Below are 14,940 nucleotides of genomic sequence, written 5' to 3' on the forward strand. Positions count from 1 at the left end.
TTCTCTAAAAAAGACATCCAGATGGCCAATAGACACGTGAAAAGGTGTTTAACATGACTCATCACCAGGGAAATGCAAATCAAAACTACAATGAGATGCCACTTCACACCTATCAGAATGGTTAAAATCAAAAACACAATAAAAAAAATAAGTGTTGGCCAGGATGTAAGAAAAAGGAACCCTCTTGCGTTGTTGGTGGGTATGCAAACTGGTACAGCCACTTTGGAAAACACTATGAAAGTTCCTCAAAAAGTTAAAAATAGAACTACCCTATTATCCAGTAATTGCTCTTCTGGGTATTTACCTAAGAAAAATACAAAAATGAGTTTAAAGGGATACTGGCACCCCGGTGTTTGCTGCAGTATTATTTACAATAGCCAAATTATGAAAGCAACCCAAGTGTCCATCAACAGACAAATGAAGATGAAGGATGTACACACACACACACAGTGATTAATCAGCCATAAAAAAGAATAACATGTCATTCCATGTCATTACAAATGATAAAGCTAGACAATATGCTAAGCAAAATAAGAAAAAAGGCAAATACCATGATTCCACTCATATGTGGAATTTAAGAAATAAATGAACAAAGGGGGAAAAAGGCAAACCAAAAAAACAAGACTCTTAACTATAGAGAACAACTGACAGTTATCAGAAAGGCAATGGGTGGGAGATGGGTAAAACTGGTGATGGGAATTAAGGAATGCATTTGCACTGGGTGATATATGGTATCATTGAATCACTATACTGTATATCCAGAACTAGTACAACACTGTTGACTATATTGGTTTTTTTTTAAAGTATCAATTAGGGATGTGGAGAAGCTGGAACCCAGTGCACTGTTGATGGGAATGTAAAATGGTATACCCACTATAAAAAAGTGTGGTAGTTCCACAAAAAAATATATATATATATATATTTTTTTAATTACCATATGATCCAGCATTCCACTTCTGGGTATACATCCAAAAGAATTAAAATCTGTATCTAAAGAGATATTTGTACACCCATGTTCATAACAGCAATATCCACAAAAGTTCAAACATGGAAGTAATGCAAGTATCTATCTATGGATAAATGGACAAGCAAAATGTGGTATGCACATACAATGGAACATTATTCAACTTTAAAATGGAAGGAATTTCTGCAACATGCTGGATGAATCTTGAAGACTTTGTTAGGTGAAATGAACCAATCACAAAATGACAAATACTGTATGATCCCATTTATATGAGGTACTTACTCAAAATTGTAAAGATATAAGGATGGTGACCAAGGGCTGGGGGAAGGAGAGAATGTGGAGTTATTGCTAAATGGTTACAGAGTACCCACCGTACAAGTTGAGTTATTTAAGGACAGATGGTGGTGATGATTGTACAACATAGTCAATGTTTTTAATACCTCTTAACTACATGCTTAAAAATGGTTAAGATGATAAATTTTGTTATGTGTATTTTATTACAATAAAAAAACAGGAAGGAGAATATAGTTCTATGTTTGTACAGTTATAAGATATCCCTGGATGGATACCTAAGAAACACAAAGCAGTTGGCTCTTATAGAAAGGAAATGTGGTTGGCTGGAGGACTTTTTTTTTTTTTTTTTAATTTTATTTATTTAAGAGAGAGAGAGCACGGACATGAGCAGAGGCAGGACCAGAGCGGGAAGCTCCTGGCTGAGTGGGGGGCCCAATTCAGGGCTAGATCCCAGGACCTGGGGATCATGACCTGAGCCAAAGGCCGACACTTAACCAAATGAGACACCCCAGTGCCTAAAATTTTTAAAGATTTTATTTATTTATTCATGAGAGACAGAGAGAGAGAGAGAGAGAGAAAAGCAGAGACACAAAGGGAGAAGCAGGCTCCATGCAGGAAGTCCATTGCGGGACTCAATCCAGGCATTCCGGAATCACCCCCTGAGCCAAAGGCAGACACCCAACCGCTGAGCGACCCAGGCATCTCCAACTGGAGGACCTTTAGAAGGAAGGAAACTACATTTTGAGCCATGTTACTACTGAACTCCTCAAAACCTAAATGTATAAATAATATTGGCAGCACTGGAAAAGAAGTTAATAAATGCTAATGTAACTATTACTAGATAAAGGACATATTTTAAAGTTGTTCTGAAAAAACTTTTTTTATATAAAATCTTGGCATTCACTACCTTAAAAAAGTACCAAAATCTGACAAAAACAGGAAAAAAAAAAAAAGTTGAGTCATGTTTAATTTAGGTAATGGTTTTATTAAAGAGTACATTCACCTGCCAACTGTTTGTAAATTCATCCTCTTCTGGTCATGTCCTTATAACACTCAAAAATTAGTGTTGTCAGAGTTAAATCTGGATTATAATGGACTATTTCCTGAACATTTTAAAAGACATTCCACTTCCTTATTTTCATTTTGTGGCACAAACCACTTGATCTGTAATATTCCACACCATTTATTTTTTTAATTTATTTTTTAAGATTTTTTAAAATTTATTTATTCAAGAGAGAGAACACAAGCGGGGGGGGGGGCAACAGAGGGAGAGGGAGAAGCAGGCTCCCCACTGAGCAGGAAGTCAGACAAGGGGCTGCATCCCAGAACCACGGGATCATGACCTAAGCAGAAGGAAGATACTTGACTGAGCCACCCAGGCGCTCCTAGTACCACCTAAGGAACAAAAAATGATAGAACTAAACTGGTAACAGAAAACATGAAAAAACTTTTTGTTTCTTTTTTTTTTTTTTTTACTGTTTGCCCTTAACCTCAAATAGAAAAGCTAAAGATCGGAAAATCTAGATTTGGACCCCTGGGTGGCTCTGGGGTTCAGCATGTGCCTCGGGTTCGGGCCGCGATCCTGGAGACCCGGGATCGAGTCCCACGTCGGGCTCCCTGCACGGAGCCTGCTTCTCCCTCTGCCTGTGTCTCTGCGTCTCTCATGAATAATAAACTTTTAAAAAAAAGTAAAATGTGAATTTTAATCACCTACATACATTGAAGACAAAGCCAACAGCCTGCAGCTGTTTTCAATGTAATTTTCCTTTTTAATTTTTTTTTTTTTTCAGACACGTAGATGTTAAGTCTGGCAAACCAAATGTACTTTTTTTTTTAAGATTTTATTTATTTATTCAGGAGAAAGACAGAGAGACGCAGAGACACAGGCAGAGGGAGAAGCAGGCTCCCCGCGGGGAGCCCGATGCGGACTCGATCCCGGGACCCCGGGGTCACGCCCCGAGCCAAAGGCGGACGCTCAACCGCTGAGCCACGCAGGCGTCCCCCAAGGTCCTTTCCAAGGAACGTAGTTGCATAGAGAAGAAAGGGGAAAAAAAGACAGTAAATGAGCAGACGGATAACATCCAGACTAGACAACCCAGAAACCGCCTCCGAGCCCGGTACGCTGGAGACCGGGATCAAATAGTTCCACTTCGGTAAAGAGGGAAACTTTCCACATCCCTGTGCCCTCACTTTCCCGTTATTACAAGGAGATCCTGCAACGAGACGGGGTCACCGCAGGTCCGGGGGAGCGCCCCCGCGCGCCGGCTTCTCCAGGGCGCCGCGAACTCCCCTCCCAGCCCGCCGGGCAGTCGGCTCGGCGCCCCGCACGCACCCCGGCCCCGCGGGCCCCGCCCCCAGGACCGGACCCAGCGCCGTCCGAGCAAGGCCGGCCCCGCCGCTCCCGGGGGCCCGCGGCCGAGGGCAACAGAAACGGCGGAGCGGCCCGGAACCCGGCGCCCGAGCTGCGGCGGGGAGCGGGGCCGGGGGCGGGGGGGGAGCGGGGGCGGGGGGGCGGGGGGGGCGGCGCGGGCCGGGCCTCTCCGCCGCCCCCCGGCCCGGGCGGGACCGCGACCCCGCAGCGCTGCCGGGCAGGCACAGCGAGCGGCTCGCGCCGACTTTCGCCCCGGGCCGCTCCGGGCGCAGGCAGGGGCGGGGACCCCCGAGCACAGGGCGTCGCCGCCGCCCCCGATCGCCGCCGCGGCCGAGACGCCCTCCGCCAGCGCCCCGTGGCGCCCCCGCCCCCGCCCCCGCCGCGGCCTGAGCGCCCCTTCGCCCCCCTTCGCCCCCCTTCGCCCGCCCACGGCTGCTCACCTCGGCCTCAGGACCCGCCGCCGCCGCCGCCTCCGGTAACTGGCCCGGACTCCGAAGCCCGAGGCGGGGAGAGCCGCGCGCGCCCGAGGACCGCCCGCCCAGCGCGTCACGGCGCCGCCCCCGCCTTCCGCCCGCGCAGGCGCGCGGCCGCGGTCAGGTGACCCGGTCCCCATGGTAACGGGCAGCGGGGGGCGGGGCGGGGGCGGCGGGCGCGGGGGCTGGGGAGCCGAGAGCCGCCCGCCCGGCCCCCCGCCCGCCCGCTCCCCTCCCGGGCGCCGCTCCGCACTTTCCCGCCGGCCTCGGGGCCACGCCCTTTGGCTCCCTTCGCTTCCAGCCCGCGGGGAGCCCGGGACGCTCGCCCCCGGGGCCTCCTCCCACCGCCCGTCCCAGCCTCGGCGTCTCCCTTGACGTCTGCGCTCGCGGCCCACAGACCCGGCCTGCACGGACCCGCCTCAACCCGGCCCCTTGGTACGACTGTTTCCTTGGCTTTTATTACTCCTCGTCCATCTGAGCGAAAGTTCTCTGGCTGTGCGGGGTGATGTGTGGGCCGCGCACAAGTATGACCCGTGTCCTCAGGCAGGCGCTAAACTGCTTCTTCGGGGTCTGCCCCAGGGACTGTCCTGACCGCGGTGTCCGCGGCCTTTAGTCCTGGCATCAGCCTAGAGTCCGATGAAACGTCCCCGTTAGCGCACGGACAGGCGCTAGGTCACCCGTTCACGTAGCTGCCGAAGAGCGACAAACGGTACTTGACGGAATAGCATTGACTTAGAAGCATCTTATTTCTAGTTATTTACTGCCGCCACCGTTTAACGTGGTAAAACTAATAAAAATCTGAGCGTGAAAGAGATGACAAGATGGAAACTTAGAGAGTTTATGGTCTAGCTGATAAAAGACATTTAAAGTTAATTAGACAATAGATTGGTAACGAAGAAATATACCTATTTTTATTTTTTTTTAATTTTTATTTATTTATGATAGTCACAGAGAGAGAGGCAGAGACACAGGCAGAGGGAGAAGCAGGCTCCATGCACCGGGAGCCCGACGTGGGATTCGATCCCGGGTCTCCAGGATCAGCGCCCTGGGCCAAAGGCAGGCAACTAAACCGCTGCGCCACCCAGGGATCACTGTTTTTAAATAGTAGACATGTGACATGATTATGAAGAAAATCCAAAAAAGTTAACCAAACCCCCCCCAAAACTAATAAGCAATTATAGCAGAGTTGTAGGATACAACTTTGTTAACAAGTTAACATATGCAAAAGCCAATTACTTACATATTCCAGCAATTAGAATTTGAAGTGAAAGACATAATGTCACTTACATGAGCACATAAAATGAAATACTTAGGTCTAGATCTAACACAATGTGTACAAAATCCATAGGAGGAGAATTATAAAATTGGGATGAAAGACCTCAAAGAAGATCCAAATAAGTGGAGAAATAGCCCATGTTTATGAGTAGGAAAATCGAATATTGTCAAGATGTCAGTTCTTCCCTACTTGATAGATTTGACACAATCTCAATTAGAATCCTAGCGAGTTATTGTTTGGACATCAACAAAGTAAGCAAAGTAATCCTAAAGTTTTTATGGGAAAGGCAGAAGTCCCAGAAGAGCCAATCAACACTGAAGAAGAGGAACAAAGTCACAGGCCAAAGTACCAAGACTTACTAGAAAACCACAGTATTCAAGACTGTGGTATTGACAAAAGACTAGATAAATAGATCAGTGGGACAGAATACAGAGCCCAAAAATAGACTCATGCAAATACATTCAGTACATCTTTGGCAAAGGCACTAAGGGGATAGTATTTTCAACAAATGGTGCTGAAACAACTGAACGCCCCATGCAAAGAAAAAAAAAAAGTTTGCACCTTTTGCAAAACTTACTTTGAAATGGATCATTAACCTAATTTTATTTATTTTTTTTAAATTTATTTATTTATTTATTTATTAGATTTTATTTATTTATTCATGAGAGACTCAGAGAGAGAGACACAGGCAGAGGGAGAAGCAGGGAGCCCAATGTGGGACTCCATCCCAGGTCTCCAGGATCCCCCCGCCCCCACAGAAGGCGGCACTAAACCGCTGAGCCACCCAGGCTGCCCTACCTAATTGTAAAATGCAAAACTAAACTTCTCAAAGATAACATAGGAGAAAATCTAGGTAACCTTGGGTTTGGTCACAAGTTTTTAGATACAACAAAAACACAATCCATGAAAGAAAAATTTACAAGTTAGACTTCACTAAAATGTAAAACTTTGGCTCTGTGGAAGATGCTGTTTATAAAAGGAAAAGGCAAGCCACAAAGTAGGAGAAAATATTTGCAAAATACATATCTGATAAGGGGATTGTATTCAAAATATTCAAAGAGCACCTGAACCTCAACAACAGGAAAACAACCCTATTTAAAACTGGGCAAAAGATCTGAACAGACAGCTCACCAAATAAGATATACAAATGGCAAGTATGTGTATGGAGAGGACATTCGAGAAATGCAAATTTAAAAAAACAATGAAATACCACTGCATACCTATTAGAAAGGCTAAAATCCAAAATACTGACAATACCAAATGTCGAGTGAGGATATGGAGCAACAAGAATATTTATTCATTGCTGGTGGGAATGTAAAATGGTACACCCACTTTGGAAGGTAATTTGGAAGTTCTTTTTTTTTTTTAATTTAGTTTTTAGGTTATGCAAGTAATTTCAAAGTTCTTACACAGATCAACATAGTCTTGCCATATGAACCAGTTATCATGCTCATGGATATTTGCTGAAATGAGTGGAAAACTTATGTCCACAGAAAACTCTGCACATGGTGGTCCCTGGGTGGCAGGCAGGTTAAGCTTCTGCCTCTTGGTTTCTGCTCAGGTCATGATTTTGGAGTCTTGAGATCAAGCTCCATGGTGGGCTCCATGCTCCGCATGGAGTCTGCTTGGGATTCTTTCTCTCTCCCCCTCTCCCTCTGCCTCTCCTGCTCATGCTCTCTCTCAAGTACATAGATAAATCTTTAAAAACAAATGGAAAAAACTCTGCACATGAATATTTATAGCTGCTTTATTCATAATTGCTCCCAAACTGGAAGCAAACATGGTATCATTTAATAGGTGAATGGATAAACTGTGGTACATCCATATTATGGAATATTAATAAGCAACAAAAAGAAATGAGCTATCAAGTCATGCAGGGATGTGGAGGAACTTTAAATGCACATTGCTATGTGAAAGCAGACAGTGTAGAAAGGCTACATACTGCATGATTCTGACTATATGACATTATGGAAAAAGTGAAATTACAGAGGCAGTAAAGAAATAATTGCCAGAAGTTTGGGCAATAAGGAGAAAGATAAGTAGGTAAAACACAAGACGGTGAAGCTATTTTGTATGATATCATAATGGTAGACAATAACATTAGCATTTGTCAAAAGCCATACGACAGTATGTGGTGTGCATGTGTGTGTGTGTGTGTGTGTGTGTGTGTGTATATATATATATATATATATATATATATATATATATATATATATATAGTCTTTGTCTCCAGTTCCTGAATCAATGCTTCAGAAACGCTTTTGAGTTTCAGGAGTGATAGGTGTGTCCTAATGAGGTGGCTAATGGCTATAGGGGGAAGGAGCCCTAGATGACTCCAGGATGGAGGCTGGTTGCCAGGAAGATGAACCATTTGAATAGAGTTGGAACTTTTAGCCCCAGCCCCCCACACTTAAGGAAGAGAGTGCACTGGAGAGTGAGTTCATACACAGGTTTCCAGATAGAAGAAATAGGTCCTGTGCTCATGACTGAGAATCAGAATGGATTGGACTTCTCAACAGAAATGCCTGAAGCCAGGAGACAATGGAACAATGCCTTCAAAATCACAAGGTAAAGTGATTTCTGGAGCACCTGGGTGGCTCAGTGGTTGAGCGGCTGCCTTTGGCTCAGATCATGATCCGGGGGTCCTGGGATCGAGTCCTGCATCAGTTTCCCCACAGGAAGCCTGCTTCTCCCTCTGCCCATGTCTCTGCCTCTTTCTGTGTGTCTCTCTCATGAGTAAATAAAATATTTAATAAAAAGAGGGCAGTGACTTCTAACCTAGAAGTCTACACTGCGGCAGATGAGATCATTTGAGAGTGATAAATGAAGACTTTTGTATAAATACTACAAAGTATCATAAAGTCAGGGATGCCTGGATGGCTCAGCGGTTGAGCATCTGCCTTCGGCTCAGAGCATGACCTTGAGATCCAGGGATTGAGTCCCACATCAGGCTCCCTGTGAGGAGGCTACTTCTCCCTCTGTCTGCCTCTGCTTCTGTCTGTGTTTCTCATGAATAAATAAATAAAATCTTTTTTAAAAATCATAAAGTCTATGTCTTGTGTTCTCTTTATCAGAAGGTAACTGACAAAGTAAATGTGCATTTGTGGCATGAAAGAATACGATAAGGGCAAGGAAAAGGGGGTGAAGAGTTCCCCACAACACAGAGGCTTCAGCATCAGAAAGGCAAACATAGTTGAAGGATGTCGTCAAAGGGAGATCCTCAAATGACAGCTATGCAAAAGGCAAAAGGAGCAATCCCATTTGAAGCTGGATGACAGGGGGCTCTAGAAGGAATGTCTCCAGGAAAAGTAACATATTTGAACAAGAGATTCCTGCTTCTGGGAGAGGGGAGATGAATTAATAAATCAGAGTACAAAGCAGCGGGAAAAAATGAGGCAAATTAACCAAGAAAAGACATAAAATCGTATTACTTTACATGACTCATCTTTGAAGAATATTTATGTAGATACAGTAAGATGAACATATTATTTATTAGTTTAGACCCAAACCATGATCGCAGGTTAGCTGCAGACATTAATGTAGTTACTTTCCAGAACATGTTATTTTCTTTGGACTTTGAGTGGTCTGATACAAAAACAGATCCACAAATATGAATATACTCTAACAATTACCATGGTAGGGTATGCCTAACCAAAGATATTACTACGTATTAAATCTCTTTGGGGCGCCTCGGTGGCTCAGTTGTTGAACATCTGCCCTTGGCTCAGCTCATGATCTCAGGATCTGGAGATAGAGTCCTGCATCACGCTTCCTGTGAGGAGCCTGCTTCTCTCTCTGCCTGTGTCTCTGCCCTCTCTCTCTCTCTCTCTCTCTCTCTCTGTCTCTCATGAATAAATAAACTCCTAAAAAAAATAAAATTTCTTTACATTCTTTGCTATAAAGTTCAGTATTCTTATTTTAAAAATAACCTCTTGGATCTCTTCCTGGCTTATAATGTTGTTTATGGGTAGGAGTAAAGATAAGAATGATTATGATACATTTTTATTCCATTTTCAGAACTGAGAACTTTGTCTTTTTAAGGTCCTTGAAATACTAATAATGAATAGTACTATCCTAATTAGCATTGTTGCTATTTCTAAAGATTTAATTTTACCGTAAAGAGCAAAAATAGTTGATCACTCACAGGTCACTTGCTCTATTGAATTATGCAACTTCCTCTTCTTTTTTTAAAATCCCAGCCACATGACAAACCAGACTCCCCTAAACTCTTTATGATGTTAGCTTTCATTCCGGAACACATTTCCTTCCTCAGGGTTTTACATCAACACGATTATGAACAATGTTTTATTGAACAGTTAAACCACCACTAGAAAGCTCCTCAGCTGACTTTCTTGAAACAAACTTGTTTATGCACATTTTAGAGAATCACACTTAAAAGAGAATATCTTTCTGGAAAACAGATAAGTTATATTTTGTCAAGTCAGTCACTTTTTCAATGTACATGGGGTGCTCCCTATTTTAAAAGAACATTGAATTAAAGACACTTGTGAAAAGCAATTATTTCTTAGTAAATATTACTTTTTAAGTTTGGAGTTAGTATAACTGGTTATTTTATAATATAACATTCATGTGTAAATATGAATAGTCTTTGTTGTTAAATTACTATTTTCCCAGGTACTTAAAATTCTTACAAAGCTACTTTTTAAAAAGTTTTTATCTTAATTCCAGTTAATTAACATACTGTGTTATATTAGTTTCAGGGGAACAATATAGTGATTCAACACGTCCATACATCACCCTGTGTTCATCTCAACAAATACACTCCTTCATCCCCATCTCCTATATCACCCATCCCCCGCCATCCACCAGTTTGTTCTGTATAATTAAGAGTCTGTTTCTTGATTTCTCTCTCTCTCTCTTATTTTTTCCCTTTTGCTTATTTGCTTTGTTTTCTTTCTTAAATTCCCACATGAGTGAAATCACATGGTATTTGTCTTTCTCTGATTAACTTATTTCACTAAGCATTATACTCTAGTACCATCCGTGTCATTGCATGTGGCAAGATTTCATTCTTTCTTATGGCTGAATAATTTTCCATAGTATATATACATAGTATGTATATGCCACATCTTCTATATCCATTCATCAATCGATGGACACGGGCTGCTTCCATATCTTAGCTATTGTATATGAAGCTGCCATAAACATAAGGGTGCATGTATCCCTTTGAATTAGTGTTCTTGTATTCTTTTCAAAGCTATTTTTAAAATTCTTTCATCATAGATTATTTTGCCAGAGTGAAGTGGTCATCAGTACTAAAAATTCTGTCATAGTCATGAGGCACACCTTTCACAGGTAATAAAAATATTGTTGGATGACATACCAATATGTTAAACATAACTTGTAAAAATGATTAAATTAACTTGCAGTATGGTATTTGACTTTCCTTTCAAAGATGTGTGTTGAATTCTGCTTCCCTAAAATATTTAAATTTTACTATATTTAAAAAGTTCTCTCCTCCACAAAACAAATATTCTAGGGGGCTGCTGAAAAATTTTCAAGCAAAACTAAAGTGAAATGTGACTTAAAAAAAGGAGTTGCAGTTGTCAACTGGGTCATTTGCTTTATTTCAAGGTTTTATTTTTGATATTCTTTCACTAACCATGATGAATAATTCTTACAAGGAGCGAAATTTAAATATATTTTAATACGCACTTGATCTATGGATTCTTACACAGAAAATATAAAGAAATAGAAATGGCCAATAATATACAAGAATTTGCTATAGCCCATTTGAAATAGCTATGTTGGTAAAAGGACATAGCTCTTTTTCTTCATCAGTGTCCAAAACAATCATTAAAGGAGCACTATAATACATTGAGTCCACTTATATTTGATTTAATTTTTAATAATACCTGGACTATTTAAGAGCACCTGGGTTCTATTAAGAAAGTAAAATCATTAAAGTCTCTAAATGCATCCATGGACCACAGGAGATGTGCCAAATTAACATTTGGGTTACCCTGGGCTCCATCAGTTATTAGCTGGGTGTTCCTCTACCACACAGGACAGTACTCTTTCAGTATAGTAAAAATTGTATTTGCTATTAACTGTGGAATTCTATCTGGGATTCCTCCCTAAACTGTGAAAGCACACACCCTAAAAAAGGATGCCAAATGCTTTGTTCCAAGTTCCACTTGGCCAAAAGTGTTCCAGATGTTCAGAATCAACCGTATTAGTTGCATTTACACAGCCAGGAAAATGCTTAATTTCTGAACTGTATTCATATGGAAAATTACTATAGTTTCAAACATTTAGTCTCTTGTGTGTGGATAATGAGGCAATTGTATTAATTTGACCCTTGGATGGCACCCTCATCCTTCAGCTCTTGCCATAGTCCTTACCATATAATTTTACATGTAATCAGAAGTGGTTTTGTCTTTGCTTTTCTTCCCTGTTGTTTCTTCTGTGTAATCATTACTTCATCTTATAGAAACTTCCTGAGGGCTGGGGCGACGCTTGAAATGGTCTTTGATGCTTGGCACAATGCCTGAGGAACAGAAATTTTTCTATAATGCTAGAATTACTGGATTTTTCTGTTCCTAGGATCCACATTATTTTTCACATTTTAACAACTAAGGACATAAGATTTCTGTAATAATCAATGTCAATGGACTATTTCAGCTGCCAGGCCAAAGAGAGTAAGTTGAGACTTTTTTTTGGCTTCCGCATGTAGCCATGCCCAGAAGTAACCCTTGAACGCTTTGTCACCTGGCTGCATTGTTTGCATTCTTACCACTCCAGCTGTTAAATTTTTAACATAAAGTCTGGATTCCTTGTTGTCACGGAAAGTGCCTTTAAAAGGTTACACAGGGAAGTAACTAAAAACCACAAGATAAGCAGCAGATTGCCTATGCAATTAAAGGCAACTTGAGGCGCCCAGGTGGCTCAGTTGGTTGAGTGTCCGACTTAATTTCAGCTCAGGTCATGATCTTAGGGTCATGGGATCAAGCCTTGTGGTCGGCTCCACACTGAGCATGAAGTCAGCTTAAGATTCTTTCTCTCCCCCTCTGCTCCTCCCCCTACCCCACATGTGCTTCTGGGCATGTGTGCTCTCACTCTCATAAATGAATGAATGAATGAATGAATGAATAAAACAAAATAAGGCCAGAAAGAGAATTTCATTACCTCACCTACATGTATATTTTAAATTATTTTATTATTTTTTTCATCATGATAAGTGTACCCTTTCATCCCAATCACCTATTTCACCATCTCCCGACCCACCTCCCCTCTGATAACCATCAGTTTGTTCTCTATAGTTGAGAGTCTATTTTCTTGATTTCTCTTTCTCTTTTTTCCCTTTTGTTCTTTTATTTTTTATTTTTTTAAGATTTTATTTATTTTTTCATGAGACACACACAGAGAGAGAGAGAGAGTCAGAGACACAGGCAGAGGGAGAAACAGGCTCCATGTAGGGAGCCCGATGTGGGACTCGATCCCTGGTCCCCAGGATTAGGCCCTGGGCTGAAGGCGGCACTAAACCGCTGAGCCACCCAGGCTGCCCTGTTCTTTTATTTTGTTTCTTAAATTCCACATATGAGTGAAATCATATGGTATTTGTCTTTCTCTGTCTGACTTATTTTACTTAGCATTATACTCTCTAGCTTTATCCATGTCATTGCAAATGGCAAGATTTTATTTCTTTATAATATTTATAATATTCCATTGTGTGTATTATGTATATATATAATGCATATTATATATATATGATATATATACAACATCTTCATCCATTCATCAATAGATGGGCTTTTGGTCTACTTCTATAGTTTGGCTTTTGTAAATAATGCTGCAATAAACATGGGGGTGCATATATCCCTTTGAACTCATGTTTTTGTATTTTTTTGGTAAATGCCTAGTAGGGCAGTTACTGGATCATAGGTAGTTCTATTTTTAATTTTTTGAGGAAACTCCATAGTGTTTACCAGAGTGCTGCACCAGTTTGCATTCTCACCAACAGTGCATGAGAGTTCCTATTTCTCCACATCCTTGCCAACACTTGTTTCTTGTGTTTTTGATTTTAGTCATTTTGAGAGGTGTGAGGTGATATCTCATTGTGGTTTTGATTTGCATTTCCCTGATGATGAGTGATGTTAAACATCTTTTCACATGTCTGTTGGCCATCTGGATGTCTTCTTTGGAGAAATGTCTGTTTGTGTCTTCTGCCCATTTTTTAATTGAATTGTTTATTTTTTTGATTTGAGTTGTATAAGTTCTTTATATATTTTGGATACTAATTTTTTATTGGATAGGTCATTTGCAAATATCTTCTTCCAGTCAGTTGCCTTTTGGTTTTGTTGATTGTTTCTTTTGCTGTGCAGAAGCTTTTTATTTTGATGTGTTTTTTACTTTTGCTTTCATTTTTTCTTTTGCCTCGGGAGACATATCTAGAAAAATGTTGCTGAAGCCAATGTCAGAGCCATTGCTGCCTGGCTATCTTCTAGGATTTTTATGGTTTCAGTTCTCACATTTAAGTTCTTAATTCATTTTGAGTTTATTTTTGTGTATGGTGAAAGAAAGTGGTCCTGTTTCATTCTTTTGCATGTAGCTGTCCAGTTTTCCCAACACCATTTGTTGAAAAGACTTTTTCCCATTGTGTATTCATTCCTCCTTTGTCGAAGATTAATTGGCCATAAAATTATGGGTTTGTTTAAGGGTTTTCTATTCTATTCTATTGGTCTATGTGTCTATTTTTATGCCAGCGTCATACTATTTTAATTACTACCACTTTGTGTTATAACTTGAAGTCTGAAATTGTAATGCCTCCAGCTTTTCTTTTTCGTTTTCAAGATTGCTTTGTCTGCTTGTGGTCTTTTGCATCTCCATCGAAGTTTTGGATTTTTCTAGTTCTGTGAAAAATGGTGGTATTTTGATAGAGATTGCATTAAATGTGTAGATTGCTTTGGATAGTATAGATATTTTTTTAATTTTTTTTAAATTTTATTTATTTATTTATTTATGATAGTCACAGAGAGAGAGAGAGAGAGAGGCAGAGACATAGGCAGAGGGAGAAGCAGGCTCCATGCACCGGGAGCCTGATGTGGGATTCGATCCCGAGTCTCCAGGATCGTGCCCTGGGCCAAAGGCAAGCGCCAAACCACTGCGCCACCCAGGGATCCCTAGTATAGATATTTTAACAATATTTGTTATTCCAATCCATGAGCAAGAAATGTCTTTCCATTTCCATTTCTTTGCATTGTTTTGAATTTCTTTCAGGACATGTTTTAGTTTTCAGAATACAAGCCTTTCACCTCTTTAAGTTTATGCCTAGATATTTTGATTGTTTTCGATATAATTGTAAATGGGATTATTTAATTACTTTCACTTTCTGCTGCTTTATTATTAGTGTATAGGAATGCAACAGATTTCTGTACAATGATAGACTTTACTGAATTTATTTATCAACTCTAGTAGTTTTTTGGTGGAGTCTTTTGTTTTATATACATAGCATCATGTCATCTGCAAATAGTGAGAATTTAATTCTTCCTTATCAATTTGAATGCCTTTCATTTCTTTATCTTGTGTAATGGCTGTGGGT

General features: G+C 41.0%; 2 protein-coding genes across 5 annotated transcripts in view; one reads left to right on the forward strand and one right to left on the reverse strand.

The window, feature by feature from the left end:
• The window catches only part of SDCBP (syndecan binding protein), a 37,762-nt gene extending 32,920 nt beyond the window's left edge, over positions 1 to 4,842 (reverse strand). Inside the window, exon 1 of one of the 4 annotated variants that reach the window (XM_072734691.1) lies at positions 4,517 to 4,842. The gene's annotated coding sequence lies outside the window, so the exon portion shown is untranslated. Of the gene's footprint in view, positions 1 to 4,069; positions 4,213 to 4,516 lie in introns of those variants that run through there. The other 3 variants (XM_072734694.1, XM_072734692.1, XM_072734695.1) reach the window with 3 other exon arrangements.
• The window catches only part of CYP7A1 (cytochrome P450 family 7 subfamily A member 1), a 45,783-nt gene continuing 35,228 nt past the window's right edge, over positions 4,386 to 14,940 (forward strand). The window contains exon 1 of the mRNA XM_026011757.2: positions 4,386 to 4,537. The gene's annotated coding sequence lies outside the window, so the exon portion shown is untranslated. The remainder of the gene's footprint in view (positions 4,538 to 14,940) is intronic.

This window comes from Vulpes vulpes, chromosome 13, assembly GCF_048418805.1.
Source record: "Vulpes vulpes isolate BD-2025 chromosome 13, VulVul3, whole genome shotgun sequence".
NCBI classification, from domain to species: Eukaryota; Metazoa; Chordata; class Mammalia; order Carnivora; family Canidae; genus Vulpes; species Vulpes vulpes.